The following is a 15,076-nucleotide window of genomic DNA, read 5'->3' on the forward strand; positions in this document are numbered from 1 at the left end:
ATAGTGGGAACATTCCTTAACCTCGTAAAGGCCATCTATGCTAAGCCCATGGCTAATATCATTCTAAATGGTGAAAAACTGAAAGCATTCCCCCTAAAAACTGGAACAAGGCAGGGATGCCCTCTTTCACCACTTCTATTCAATATCGTCCTTGAAACTCTAGCCAGAGCAATTAGACAGACCAAAGAAATTACAGGGATACGAATAGGAAAAGAAGAACTCAAACTATCCCTATTTGCTGATTACATGATTATATACTTAGAGGAACCAGGAAATTCCACCAGAAACTTTTAGAACTCATAAGTGAATTCAGTAAAGTAGCGGGATATAAGATCAATGCACATAAATCTAAGGCATTTTTATACATAAGCGATGAATCTTCAGAAAGAGAAATTAGGAAAACTACCCCATTCACAATAGCATCGAAAAAAATAAAATACTTGGGAATCAGTCTCACAAAAGAGGTGAAAGACCTCTACAATGAGAACTACAGAACACTAAAGAAAGAAATTAAAGAAAACCTTAGAAGATGGAAAGATCTCCCATGTTCTTGGATAGGAAGAATTAATATTGTCAAAATGGCTATACTACAAAAGTGCTATACAGATTCAATGCAATTCCAATTAAAATTCCCATGATGTACCTTACAGAAATAGAGCAAGAAATTATGAAATTCATCTGGAAGAATAAAAAACCCAGACTAGCTAAAGCAATCCTTGGCAGAAAGAGTGAAGCAAGGGGTATCGCAATACCAGATCTTCAACTCTACTACAAAGCAATAGTAACAAAAATGGCATGGTATTGGTACCAAAATAGAAAGGTGGATCAATGGTACAGAATAGAGGACACGGACACAAACCCAAATAAATACAATTTTCTCATACTAGACAAAGGGGCCAAAAATATGCAATGGAGAAAAGATAGCCTCTTCAACAAATGGTGCTGGGAGAATTGGAAATCCATATGCAACAGAATGAAACTAAACCCATATCTCTCACCATGCACGAAACTAAACTCAAAATGGATTAAGGACCTCGGAATCAGACCAGAGACCTTGCATCTTATAGAAGAAAAAGTAGGTCCAGAGCTTCAACATGTTGGCTTAGGACCAGACTTCCTCAACAGGACTCCCATAAAAGCAAGAAATAAAAGCAAGAATCAATAACTGGAATAGATTCAAACTAAAAAGCTTCTCTCAGCAAAGGAAACTATCAGCAATGCAAAGAAAGAGCCTATAGAGTGGGAGAAAATCTTTGCCAATCATACTTCAGATAGAGCACTAATCTCCAGAATCTATAAAGAACTCAAAAAACTCTACACCAAGAATGCAAATAATCCAATCGACAAATGGGCTAAGGAAATGAATAGACACTTCACAGAAGAAGATCTACAAGCAATCAACAAACATATGGAAAAATGTTCAACATCTCTGGTAATAAGAGAAATGCAAATCAAAACCACCCTAAGATTCCATCTCACCCCAATTAGAATGGCAATTATCAAGAATACAAGCAACAACAGGTGTTGGTGAGGATGTGGGGAGAAAGGTACACTCATACATTGGTGGTGGGGCTGCAAATTAGTGCAGCCACTTTGGAAAGCAATGTGGAGACTCCTTAGAAAACTTGGAATGGAAGCACCCTTTGACCCAGCTATCCCACTCCTTGGCCTATACCCAAAGGACTTAAAATCAGCATACTACAGAGATACAGCCACATCAATGTTCATAGCTGCTCAGTTCACAATAGCCAGATTGTGGAACCAACCTAGATGTCCTTCAATTGATGAACGGATAAAGAAACTGTGATATATATATATATATATATATATATATATATATATACAATGGAATATTACTCAGCCATAAAGAATGATAAAATTATGGCATTTGCAGGCAAATGGATGAAACTGGAGAATATCATGCTAAGTGAGATAAGCCAATCTCAAAAAATAAAAGGACAAATGATCTCGCTGATAAGTGGATGATGACAATAATGGGGGTGGGAGGGGTTAGTGTTAGGGTTAGAGTTAGGTTAGGGAGGGGGCAATAATGGAGGAAGGAAGGACTGTATAGTGGGAAAAGAGGGGTGGGAGGGGTGGTGGGAAGGGAAAAAATAACAGAATGAATCAAACAACATTACCCTATGTGAATTTATGATTACACAAATGGTATGCCTTTACACCATGTACAAACAGAGAAACAACATGTATCCCATTTGTTTACAATAAAAAAAACAACAAAAATCCAAAAACCAAAAAGAAAAACAAAAAATAAATAAATAAAAATTTAAAAAAAAATGGGGCTTTCACTGTGTTGCCCTCATTGCTTATGAATTCTTGGCCTCAAAGTGATCCTCTTGCCTCAGACTCCCAAGAAGCTGGGACTGTAGGCCTGCACTACCACACCTGGATCTCTGCTTATTCCTATCGTCTCTTTCTTTCTAAGTTGGTTTTCTCTCTCTTGTAACCAAACAAGGGACTTTAACATGGTAACCACACAACCAACTTATTTTTAACATTTTATTTTGAAATAATTTCAGACTTAGAGAAAAGCTGCAAAGATAATCGTAGTAGTCAGCATTCTGTTACTATGACAAATACCTAAGATATTCTACTTATAAAGATAAAAGATTATTTTGACTCAAAATTTTAGAGGTCCATGATCAGTCAGCCCTGTTGTTTTGTGTGAGGCAGCCCATAATGGTGGGGAGTATATGTGAGGTAAGAATTGTCCCCCTCATGGTTAGGAAGCAAGAGAGAGAGAAGGGACTGGGAACCCGTTATCTCCTCTGATAGGGCGCCCTCAGTGACCTAAAGACCTCCTACTAGATCCCCCCTCCTTTTATTTTTATTTTTATATTTTTGGCACCAGGGATTGAACCCACCGGGCCTGGGCTCCACCTCTTAAAGCCTCTATCTACCTCCTTCCAGTAGCACCACCCTGAGGACCAAGCCATAACACAGCCTTTGCAGGACATTTATGATTCAAACTATAGCAATAGTACAGAAAGTTCCTGCATACACCTCATCTTGTTTCCCTTAATATTAACATCTTCCATAACCATGGTATAATTATTAAAACTAAGAAGGAACCAGCATGCTGACATAGGCTTATAATCCAAGAAACTCAGGAGGCTGAGGAAGGAGGATTGCAAGTTTGAGACCAGCCTTAGCAACTTAGCAAGACTCTGTCTCAAAATAAAAATAAAAAGTGCTATGAATGTAGCTCAGTGGTAAAGTGCTCTTGAGTTCAATTCCCTGTACCACAAAAAACAAACAAACAAAAACAAATAAGAAATTAACATTGGAACAATGCTGTTAACTAAATGACAGGCTTTATTCATATTCCTCCTATTTTCCCACTGGCTTTTTTTCCCTATAGTGCCCAATCCAGAATGCTACATGTGGCATTTAGTTCTCAGTTTCCTCCAATCTCTGACAGTGCTTCAGTTTTTCTTTGTCTTTCATGACTCTGACACTTTTGAAGGGTACATTTTGTGGAATGTCCCTCAATTTGAATTTGTTGATTTCTCATCATTATAGAGTGAATGGAATTTTGAGAAAAACACATTTGGGGGAAGAAGAGATGATATGCCCTAGTTGTCATCATATCAGGAGGTACATTACATCAATGTGTCCATATTATTGGTAATTTTACTTTGAGCACTTAGTATCTGCCAGGTTCTATCACAACAAAGTTATACTTTTTCCTTTCTATAATCTGTTCACTCAAAGTGGGTCATGAACTAATAAACAAATCTGGCAAAGTAGCAGTTTACAAAATCAGGATACAAAAATCAATAGGTTTCTTATATACTAACAACAAATCTGCTGAGAAAGAAATCAGGAAAACAATTCCATTCACAATAGCCTAAAAAACTATACCTAGGAATAAATCTAACCAAGGAGGTTCTACAATGAAAACTATTGAACATTGAGGAAAGAAATTGAAGAAGACCTAAGAAGATGGAAAGACCTCCCATGTTCATGGATAGGCAAACAGAATATTGTTAAAATGCCATAATACCAAAAGCAATATAAAGATTCAATATAATCCCCATCAAAATACCAATTACATTCTTCACAAAACTAGGAAAATAAAAACAGTCCTAAAATTCATTTGGAAGAATAAAAGACCCAGAATAATCAAAGCAATTTTAAGCCAAAAAAGCAATGCTGGAGGTATCACAATACTTGACTTCAAATTATATTACAGAGCTGTTGTAAAATGTCTGCATGGTACTGGCATAAAAACAGACACATAGATCAAGGGTACAGAATAGAAGGCACAGAGACAAACCCACACATCTACCGTCATTTGATCTTTGACAAAGGTGCCAAAAACATACATTGGAGAAAAGACAGCCTTTTTAACAAATGGTGCTGAGAAAGACGTTATCCATATGTAGAAGAAAGAAACTAGACCTTTATCTCTCACCCTGCACAAAAATCAACTCAAAATGGGCCAGAGATCTTAGAATTAGGCCACAGACTATGCAACTTCCAGGAGAAAACTTAGGGTCAGCACTACAGCTTTTAGGCACAGGCAACAACTTTCTCAATTGGACCCCTAAAGTTCAGGAAGTAATGGCAATAGTTAATAAATTGGACAGCATCAAATTTAAAAGCTTCTGCACAGCAAAGGAAACAATTATAATGTGAAGCACGAACCTACAGAATGGGAGAAAATCTTTCCTAGCTACTTTTCTGACAGAGGATTAATATCTAGAATATAAAAAGTGTTAAAAAAAAACAAAAAATCAAATAACCCAGTTAATAAATGGGCAAGTGAATTAGATACTTCTCAAAAGAAGAAATATAAATGGCCAAAAAATATATGAAAAATGTTCAATATCATTTGCTAATGATTAGGGACATGCAAATCTACACTGAGATATCATCTTACACTAGTCAGAATGGTAGTTATCAAGAATACAAATAATAAAAAATATTAAAAAATTAAAATAAAAATGAATACAAACAATAAATGCTGGAGAGAATGTGGAGAAAAAGGAACATTTTTACACTGTTGGTGAGCCTGTAAATTAGTATAACCACCATGGAAATCAGTATGGAGGTTCCTCAAAAGACTAGGAATGGAACCACCATATGACCCAGCTAGACCACTCCTCAGAATTTATCCTCAAGAATCGAAATCATCATACTACAGTGATACATGCATGCCCATGTTTATAGTAGCACAATTCACAATAGCTAAACTATGGAATAAGCCTAGGTGTCCATCAGTAGATGAATGAATAAAGAAAATGTAGTATATATACACAATGGAGTTTTATTCATCATAAAGAAAAATGAAATTATGTCCTTTGCATAATGGATGGACCATTATGTTAAGCAAAATAAGTCAAACACAGAAGGTCAAGGGTCATATGTTTTCTCTCATATGCAGAAGCTAGAGAGGAAAAAGGAAAAGAAAGGTGCAGAGGGATCTCATGAAAATCAAAGGGAGATCAGTAGAGGAAAGGAGGCAGGGAGGGCAGGAGGGAGAGCTGGGGAGTGATATTTGTCAAATTATATTGTTATATTGTGTGCATATACAAATATGTAACAACAATCCCCATGATTTTGTACAGTTATAATGCACCTTTAAAATGTGGAAACAAAAGCATAAAACGAAGAGAATCATCAAGTTCAACTGACATGCAAGAGGAAGGGAACTAATCTCTGCCTTCAGAAGTAGGGCATCAAAGAATTTGTGCACATGTTTTCAGAAGACCATAGTACTTGTTAGTTACTTTGGGGGAGATGCAAATATCTTGCTTCTTCTTAAACTTTCACCCATTATTTTAGCATATACTGCTGGATCTTGCTTGGAGTAATTCTAACTGTGGTGTTTGCTCAAATATCCTATTTTTCAAACTACTTTTTTTTTGCAATGGGATTAAACCCAGGGATGTTTCACCACCAAGTTATATCCCTAGCTTTTTTATTTTATTTTTTATTTTGAGAGAGGGTCTTGCTAAGTGGCAGAAGCTGGCCTCAAACTTAGGATTCACTTGCCTCAGCCTCCCAAGTAGTGGGGATTACACAAGTGCACCACCACACCTGGCTTCTCACATTACTTCTGCACTTACTAATGGGAATATTCCTTTTTCCACCTGTTATTTATTAAATCATTTATTTTTTAATATTAAGACATTTATTTTGATATCTTCATTTCTTGCCATAATATATTTGAATCTCCATTTCATATTTAAGTTCTGTAGATGAGACTCCTGAGTAACTGTGTAACTATTTGTAGAATTCAGTGGAACCTTTAAAACCGCCTTAAATACATAAATTCTATCTCTAAACTGCAAGAATTTCAGAGTTTAAAATGGAAGAGATGGCCATTTTATTCACATGAGTCAGTTCATACATATTTGAATCTTGTTCTGATACTGATTTGTTTCCAATATGAAAACCAAATTTAAAATAACTTAATCACTTTCCTTCAAACAAACACAACTGTTGACATATCATACTCCAGCTCCATCCTTATAAAAGTAAATTCAACTTTACTGAATCAGACAAAACCACCTAAAATTAATTCAGTGAGGTCAAGCCTTTCATAAGTAGCATGGAAACTTTGCAGGATGCTACTATTCGTAGTTTTTTGGTCTGCATGTTAATGCACTGAAACAAAACATTTTAAAATATAGATTATTCCATTCTGTCCAAGCCTATTAAATACCTTCCAAAAGTTTCATAATTCAATTGTAGAAATTGATGGAGTTGTGAGCATATCCTGTGACCTCTATCAAAATTTCTTGGAAATTTCAGAAAATATATCTTCTAACTTAAAAGCTGATTGATTTGCTAAATGGTGCATCCAGGTTTGCTTCTCTAAAAGCTTCTGATAAGGTTGGATGCACGTGGCAGACTCTAGCTGTATCTTCACAGGAGTCTCCATATTCCAAAGCCAAAGTAGCTGCATTTACCAATTGTCTAGCACTAGTCCTAGAATATGTGCTCTCAGTACTCAGTCCACTGATTTCTGATTAAGAGTATTCATCCTACCATCTGTATCAGCATTTGTCTTAATTCTGCTGTTAGCAGCAAAGGGAAATTTTCCAATTTTGTACTCAACACCCTCTTTCTTCAACTGCTCTTTTGATTTGCTAACCTGTGCAACTTTGGTGTGTGTGGAAATCACTGATGGCACACAATTATAGTCAATGTGCACAGCACCCCCAGCCATTTCTTTAACACAGACAATGCCTTCATCCTCTGCATTGGACCAGCAACCAAATCACCAAAAGCATAGATATTTGGGATTTTCATTTGGAATCTGGTATTGACTAGAATCTTTCCTTTGAGATTTAATTCAATTCCAATCTCTTCTAGTCCCAAATTCTGAGTATAGGGTTACTGACCAATACAAACCAAGAGTACATCACAAGTGATAACTTCAGCATTACCATCAGAAGCAGCTTCAATAGACATCAATTTTTCCATCTGACTTTTTGGTAGCACCAGTAACTTTTGTATTCAATTTAAATTTAAACCCTTGCTTTTGAAGGATGTGTTGAAAGTTTTTAGATACCTCCAAATCAATTCCAACTACACCAACATGACCCTGAAATGCAACTGCTGTCACATCTGCACCTAGTCCTTGTCAAATGGAATCCAATTCTACACCAATTATTCCTGTACCAATAACAACCATCTTTTTTTTTTAAGATAAAGCACCCATAGATGACACTATTGTACCTTCATCCATTGTGATTCCAGGAAAAGGAGTAACTTCTGAACCCGTAGTTACAAGAATATTCTTAGTATCAATAACCTGAATGCTACCATCGGCTTTCATAGCTGTGACCTGATTCTTGCCAGTTATGTTTCCATATCCATTCATGTAAACAACCTTATTTTGCTTGAATACGTGGGTAATTCCACCTGTTAAATCTTTTACTGCAGTACTCCTCTGCTCCATCATCTTCTCTAAATTCAAGCAAACTTCAGATGTTCCAATTCCCCTAGACACAAAATCTTTTCCATGGGCCATATGGTAATAGTAAGAGTTATGCAATAAACTCTTAGAAGGAATACAACCAACATTCAAGCAAGTTCCATCAAGTGCTTCATTTTTATCAATGCAGACAGTCTTGAAGCCTAACTGGACAGTTTTAATTTTAACCAGAACCTATCATGGTTGTATCAGTATCAATTGACTGATGAGAGGCACTGCAGAAACTCCCTGTAGGTCATGGCATATTTGATTGAATGACCTCCCTTGGCCAAGGAGCAGTACACATGGCTCCGACTCTGCCTTTTCCCCTTAAAGCATTTATTTTTATAAGTATGGTTTCAGACATGTTCATTTTAATTTGAGTTACACTTTAATACGGTCATCATTTATTTTGTTACTTGAATTCTTCCCGCTTTGGCCTTTAGGAGTTCTTTCAGGGTGACTCCTCTGTCCTCTTTATCTTTTTTTCACACCTGATATGGAATGCTGCATGAGTTTGTATGTTATCCTTGCTATACAGGCCATTCTAATCTTCTCTGTATTAGTCCAGTTTTAGTATATGTGGGGCTGGAGTGAGCACATCTCTTTTTTTGTTGTTGTTGTTGGGACCGGGGATTGAATTAAGGGGCCCTCAACCACTGAGCCACATCCCCAGTCCTATTTTGTATTTTATTGAGAGACAGGGTCTCACTGAGTTGCTTAGCACCTCGCTTTTGCTGAGGCTAGCTTTGTACATGTGATCCTCCTGTCTCAGCCTCCCAAGCTGCTGGGATTACAGGCATGCTAATCTAATGAATGTTTATGAAACAGCTATTTCCTAACAGCACAAAACTTCCTTTGAACTCTTTCAGGAATGCACTAGTATTTGACTCGCTGGTAGAAGATTCATTCCAGCACTGCCCTAGATGAGATGTCTATCATTTATTGCGTCAGTGACAATAAATAGTAGCTAAGTCAACCTGATTTTCATGTGTGCTTATTTAGTCTCTGGGTACATCCCCTCCGCTCTTCAACCCAGCAGTTGAATTCTTGATTTCATCTATAATATTTTCCACATATGGTCCTACAAGTGCAGACCATATAGCCCATCTGGTACGGTGCCTGCCTCTCATGCCGGAGACACAGGTTTGAGTCCCCAGTACTCTGGGTTTGTGGAAATAAACAAATGAAACCAACATATGGTCCTACAGTTGGTTCTTCTTTACAATTTCATGTTCTACTTTATATTTCCAAAGTAATCTCTTTTATTTTTTAGAATAATATTTAGAAAGGCTAAGCTCCTATTGTGCCTATTAACTCTGCTTTTCCTGGATAAAATAGCCTTATAAGGTTGTCCTTCTCTTGTAGCATATATGTCCCTTAAGTGTCTTTTATCTTATTTTGGAAAGTCTAGTTTCCATGTGGACCAGTTTCCATGGCCAGGACTGAGTGCCTAGGGAAGAGGGGGAAAGCTCAAGCTGTAGCTTGAACCCTTCTTGGTGAGTTGGGAGGGGGATTTTCTCATGTTACAGTCTAGGTTGTGAAACTCCTGGTTTGGACTGTGCTGAACTTACAACTGTACCATTGGATAGTCTCTCTGTACATCTATCTACCCAGGTAAGTCTCTTACTAGAAGCTGCCACCCACAGTTGTCAAACTCAGGGCTTGGGATGGGGTGGGGAGGAGGGACGAGTGGTGGAAGAGAGGCTGGGAAGGTGCAGGCCTGTTCACTGCCCTATGCTTTGTTACTGACTTTCCCACACAGAGGCTCTAGGGCTACTCTCATCCAGCCAGCACCTTCTCAGCCTGCAGTGATGGTGCAGTGACAATGACAGGGCTGGCTGCCAAGCATGCACAGGGAAAGATAGGAAAGAAGACAGGGCATGTCTGTCTGAAAACTCTGAGAGGAACTCATTCCCTTCCTTGGAGGTCTGTCCTCTTACACTGTGGGCTGCCACCCTTCGCCCCCAGACCCAGCCTTCTTTCTGGTAGCCTCAGGGAGGTCTCACAGCTTTTATACTAGCTTCTTTGATCTGTCAACTTCCCTTTCATTCTCAGGTATCTCTTTGTGTTAGTCAGCTTTTCATCACTGTGTCCAAAATACCCAACTTAGAAAAGGAAATTTTATTTTGACTCAGGGTTTCAGAGGTTTAGTCCTTGGTTGACTGAGTCCATTGCTCCAAGGTGAGGCAGAACATCATGGCAGAAGGGCATGGTGGAGGAACACTGCTCTGTTCCTGGTAGCCAGGAAGTAGAGAGAGGAACCTATAGTCATCCTACTGTGCAATAGCACACCATAATTTCTCATCCCTATAACCCTATAACTATATAACCCCCTATAACCTCTATAACTATAACTGAGTACCCATTGATCAAGAAAGTTGACATTCTCTAATGTCATTGTGATGGATGACAAAACCAGGCCTGGATGTAAAATAAACTATAAAAGAGGAAAACTAGTGCCTGGGAAAGGGAGAGTTCTCCTCCCCTTTTAGTCAGCCCTTCTTCAGGGAACCTAATTAACACCGTAGACCCCTACCTTTTGGATTGTAAATAAACTGCCTCTAGGACTCTAACTACTCCCCTTTGAAGTGTAGATGCCCCTGTTGAGGCTTCAGGCCCAAGGTTAGAGATTTTTGGAAGGCCTTGTGAGAGGAGCCAGTTCTTTCCCTAATACCTCTCTGCTTCTATAAACTTGTTTCCTGCTAGAAACTCTGTGTGCATCCTTTCGTCATGTGGACTAGAAAATTCATGGCACCAGATAGCCTATAAATGTTGTGAGAAACTGGAGGGGGGAGCAGAATTTGGAGTTTGAGTTCTCCTAATTTCCAAACGCTGTTTGCAGCTTCTTGACTGGTCTAATTCTGGCAACATTATTATGTCCATCTGGCCATAGATGATTGATTGTGTGAGGGGATCAGGCCAGATCAGGCCTTCTTTGGGGTCTTTCAAACTCGTATTGAGAAACAGACGCTGTAAGGGGAAAAATGCAACTCAACTTGGGACCCACAGCGGCAATTCTAGCCACCGCTGCATGCTCCCGCTGCGCTGCTCTGCTCGCTTGTCTCAGTTGCGACTCACCAATAGCTCCCAGAAAAATGCACCGCAGACAGGAGGTCTCACGTAAGAGACCTTATTATGTGGACGACTAATGCGTCCGCTCAGGGCGAAAAGAAAGGAAAAAAGAGGAAGATGGCGTGTGGCTTCTCCCAGATATTGGAATCTCACGGACTGGAAGGAACCAATAGAGGAGGAGAATATTTGCAAGCTGACTGATGAACCAATAGCTATTTAGCATGTTAGGACATAACGTGGGGAGCAGGAAAATGGCGACAGTGTAAGCCGGAAATTCCTGTAATGTAAGAGGCGGGTAGAGCGCAGATTGACAGGTGGTGGGGAAGCTGGAAACTCCTGTAACGGAAGAGGCGGGCGGAGCGCAGATTGACAAGTGGTTGGGGAGCGGGCAAAATGACTGTACCTGATGGGAGGGGGGGCAGCTTTATACATTACAGAGGCAATGTGTTATAGATGGAAGTCAAGCTTGAGAGCTGTCAGCAGTTGTGCTCCCTAAAGACAATGAGAGAGAATAAAGATAATGTGGAAAGGTGAGAAAGAAAATTTAAGCCTCTGGTTTCAGGTATTCTTGAGGGATTCCATCAGCAAAGCTGGTGGAGTTGGGTTTCCTGTCAACTAAAAAGTCACTTTGTAACCGAAATCTCAATCCTCGTCCTCAATGCCAATCCAATAAAGATAAGTTCTTGAGGAAAAAAAATAAAGTTTTATTGCTTTGCCAGCAAAGGTGAAACACATGGAACTCTTGTCCCAAAGACTGTGATTCTGCCCATCTTGGGGAACAGGGGTTAAAGAGATGATTCAGAGAAAATTAGATTAGGGAGGAGAGATCAGGAAGGAGATGTAAGAAAAATGTGACTCAGTTTGGGTCCCAAGGCAGCTCAGATCCTTGAATCCAGGGGAGCAAGCACTCTCAGATGCCTGGTCTGAGTTGCGGCCCCAATGAATGCACCCAGAAAACCATTCCGGACATGGGAACTCACACAAGAGATTTTATTAGGCAGACGACCAGAGTGTCTGCTCTCAGGGTTGCAGGAGAGAGAAAATGGTGGGGGAGTTTCTTTTAAATAGTGGAATTTCATGGGCTAATAACAACAGACCAATGACTAGATAGGAAGTTCACAGGCTAGCAATTTGGGTTGTAAAGTGGTGTGGGGGAGGCAGAATAATGGCGGCAGCAAAAGAGTAGATCTGATGCAAATATTAAAAAATTATAGACATTGAAGTTAAAGCCCAGTACTCTTACTTTATGACTGGTGAGACTGGCCTGCTGAATGTTTAAGATCAAACTTAGAGATTGAGTTTAAAACAAAGGGGCCAAGAAAACCAGTATTTGGTTCTTGCCCTCAGAGTCAGTCTGAACCCAGGGAACAAGAGAACTTCTCTAAGGAGCTTTGCAACTCTGGGCCACACGACCTCCTGATCAGGGAGATTGATGAGCCCACTGGAGAATGAAAATCCAATCAGTGCACCTGCTGCACAGGAAGGTCATTGACAAAGGGAGACATCCATGATGCTTCCAAGGGAAGCCACCTCATCAAGGAGAACCTACCTAGCAAATGGCACTAAAGGAGCTAAGAAGCTGCTCTCAAGTTCCCCACGAGTGACCCCTGTGGTAACTCAGTTGACTCTTTAGAGACAGGAACAGGTCAATTTGACCAGCTTGAACTTAAACACATAGCAAAACAGTTAAAACCAAAATATAGCCATTCTTGGGCATTTAAAAGAAACAATAGTTAAATGCAACTTAAGATGTACACTTGTGTTAGCCCCCTAAAATAAGTAAAGATTGGAAGCTACAAAAGAGAGATTCTTAGGCAGATTTGCCTGATAACAGTCAAGAGAAACTGCCAGAGTCAGAAATTTTGGGTTGTTTTAAGGCCTACAGATCTTCCTAAACAGGACCATGCCTGCTAAATTGCCTACAGAAGTTCCTACACAAGTTCACCAACCAATTGGTCAATCAATTGCTTCTTCTTCAAGACTACCAGCCCCTGACACCCAAAACTGGGATCTGGGATTCACTATTGACACCTCCAGCTCCAAAAACTGCTCCCACCTAAAGCCCTCCCTAATTCCCATTTTTTTTTTTTTTTAAACAGGAATGAGACTCTCTGCCCCTAACCAGCAGGAAGAAGCAGGAAGAAAGACCATTGTCCCACTCCCGGTATCTATAAAAACAAAAAAGGGAGGAATGTTGGCATCAGATCTGCTGTTTTGCTGCCGTTATTATTCTGCCTCTCCTACACCACTTTACAACCCAAATTACTAGCCTGCGAACTTCCTAGCTAGTCATTGGTCTCTTATTAGCCCTCGAAATTCCACTACTTAAAAGAAGCTCCCCTGCCGTTTTCTCTCTCTTTCTCCCAACCCTGAGAGCGGACTCTCTGGTCGTCTACCTAGTAAAATTTCTTGTGTGAGTTCCTGCATCTGGAATGGTTTTCTGGGTGCATTCACTGGGGCTGCAACTCAGACCAGGCACCCGAGAGTGCTTGCTTCCCTGGATTCAAGGGTCTGAGCTGCCTTGGGACCTAAACTGAGTCGCATTTTTCTTACAGGAGAAGATCAGGGAAAAGATCAGGGAGGAAAAGTTTAGGGAAAAGAACATCAGAGAGAAGGTTAGGGAAAAGAAAATTGGGAAAATTGGAAAAAATGTAATCCAAGTGTCAAGTGAATTCCTGTTACAACCTTACATTTGGATTGTACCCAGTTTTTTTATTTAAAAAAATAATTGCAAATGGGGCTGGGGATATAGCTCAGTTGGTAGAGTGCTTGCCTTGTGAGCATAAGGCCCTGGGTTCAATTCCTAGCACCACACACACAAAAATTGCAAATGTACAGAAAAAAATTAAGACTAACTTAATAGGGCTGGGATTGTAGCTCAATTGTAGAGCTTGTTCTTAGCATGCATAGGCTGGGGTTTAATCCCCAACACACTGCACACATATACAAATAGCTTAATAAGGGCTGGGTATGTAGCTTAGTGGTAGGGCGCTTGCCTAGCATGTGTGAATCCCTGAGTCCAATCCCCATCACCATAAAGAAAAAGAAAAATGATGCCAAGCATGATGGTGCCTGCCTATAATCCCAGAAGCTTGGGAGGCTGAGACAGGAGGATCACAAGTTCAAAGCCAGCCTCAGCAATTTAGGGAGGCCCTAAGCAACTTGGCGAGACCTGGTCTCAAAATAATAAAGGGCCGAGGATGTGATTCAGTGGTTGAGCACACCTGGGTTAAATCCCTGGTGCCCTCTCCGACCAAAAAAGAATTTTGTAAACCCTTCATCTAGATGCAACAACTGGTATGGTTTGAGGGTGGGGCACATACTGCTGGAGTTACAAGTATGCACCACTGCACCTAGCTTCCTTTAGATCATTGAGTAAGCGAATAGCAAATACTTTTAGGTCTCTGTTGGTTGGATTTTTCCCTTACCGTAGCCAAATACATCTTGATATAACGGATTGAGGCAGAGTATATGAAATTGTTTATCCTTGTATACAACGTGAGCTCTTAAAAAATGTTACCTTCATCATACCCACTCTGCTAAATTCAACCTGGTGAATTTAACAAACCTCTCTGGACTGGTATCCAGATTTTTATGAATCTGGATCCAGAAGATCAAAGAAGTAGGCAGATTGTACAACTATTTATTCATGGTTAAAAACCTCAACTGGGTCCTCCATATTTCCCAGTCACTTTTCTGTCTCTGAAATGGCAATTTCAAATTATCTTCCTGTTCCCCACTCTTTGCCCAGCCCCATTTCCCTCTCTGTGTTCACAGAAAAGAAAACCTCATCTCCTACTTCACAGATAATAAAACAAAACAAAACAAAACAAAACAAAAAACCCACAAAAAACAAATAAACAAATATCAGCAAAGGTCTTTCCAATCAAATTCCCTGAAAATTTCCTCCTCTCCAAGACCATCCTAACACATGCTGTGGACACACCCAAGGGTGATCTTTAGATCTCCTCTGAGTCTAATTTCTCTTTTTCTAGAGGGTTCAGATTGTTATCCTTTGGATCAGGAGTGTGCACCCAAATCCCATGTGTT

General features: G+C 39.7%; 1 pseudogene; it reads right to left on the reverse strand.

Moving 5' to 3' along the window:
• Window positions 1-6,800: 6,800 nt before the first annotated feature.
• Window positions 6,801-8,274, reverse strand: LOC124987431 (dihydrolipoyl dehydrogenase, mitochondrial-like; annotated as a pseudogene).
• Window positions 8,275-15,076: the final 6,802 nt, after the last annotated feature.

Source organism: Sciurus carolinensis, chromosome 6 (genome assembly GCF_902686445.1).
Source record: "Sciurus carolinensis chromosome 6, mSciCar1.2, whole genome shotgun sequence".
NCBI classification, from domain to species: Eukaryota; Metazoa; Chordata; class Mammalia; order Rodentia; family Sciuridae; genus Sciurus; species Sciurus carolinensis.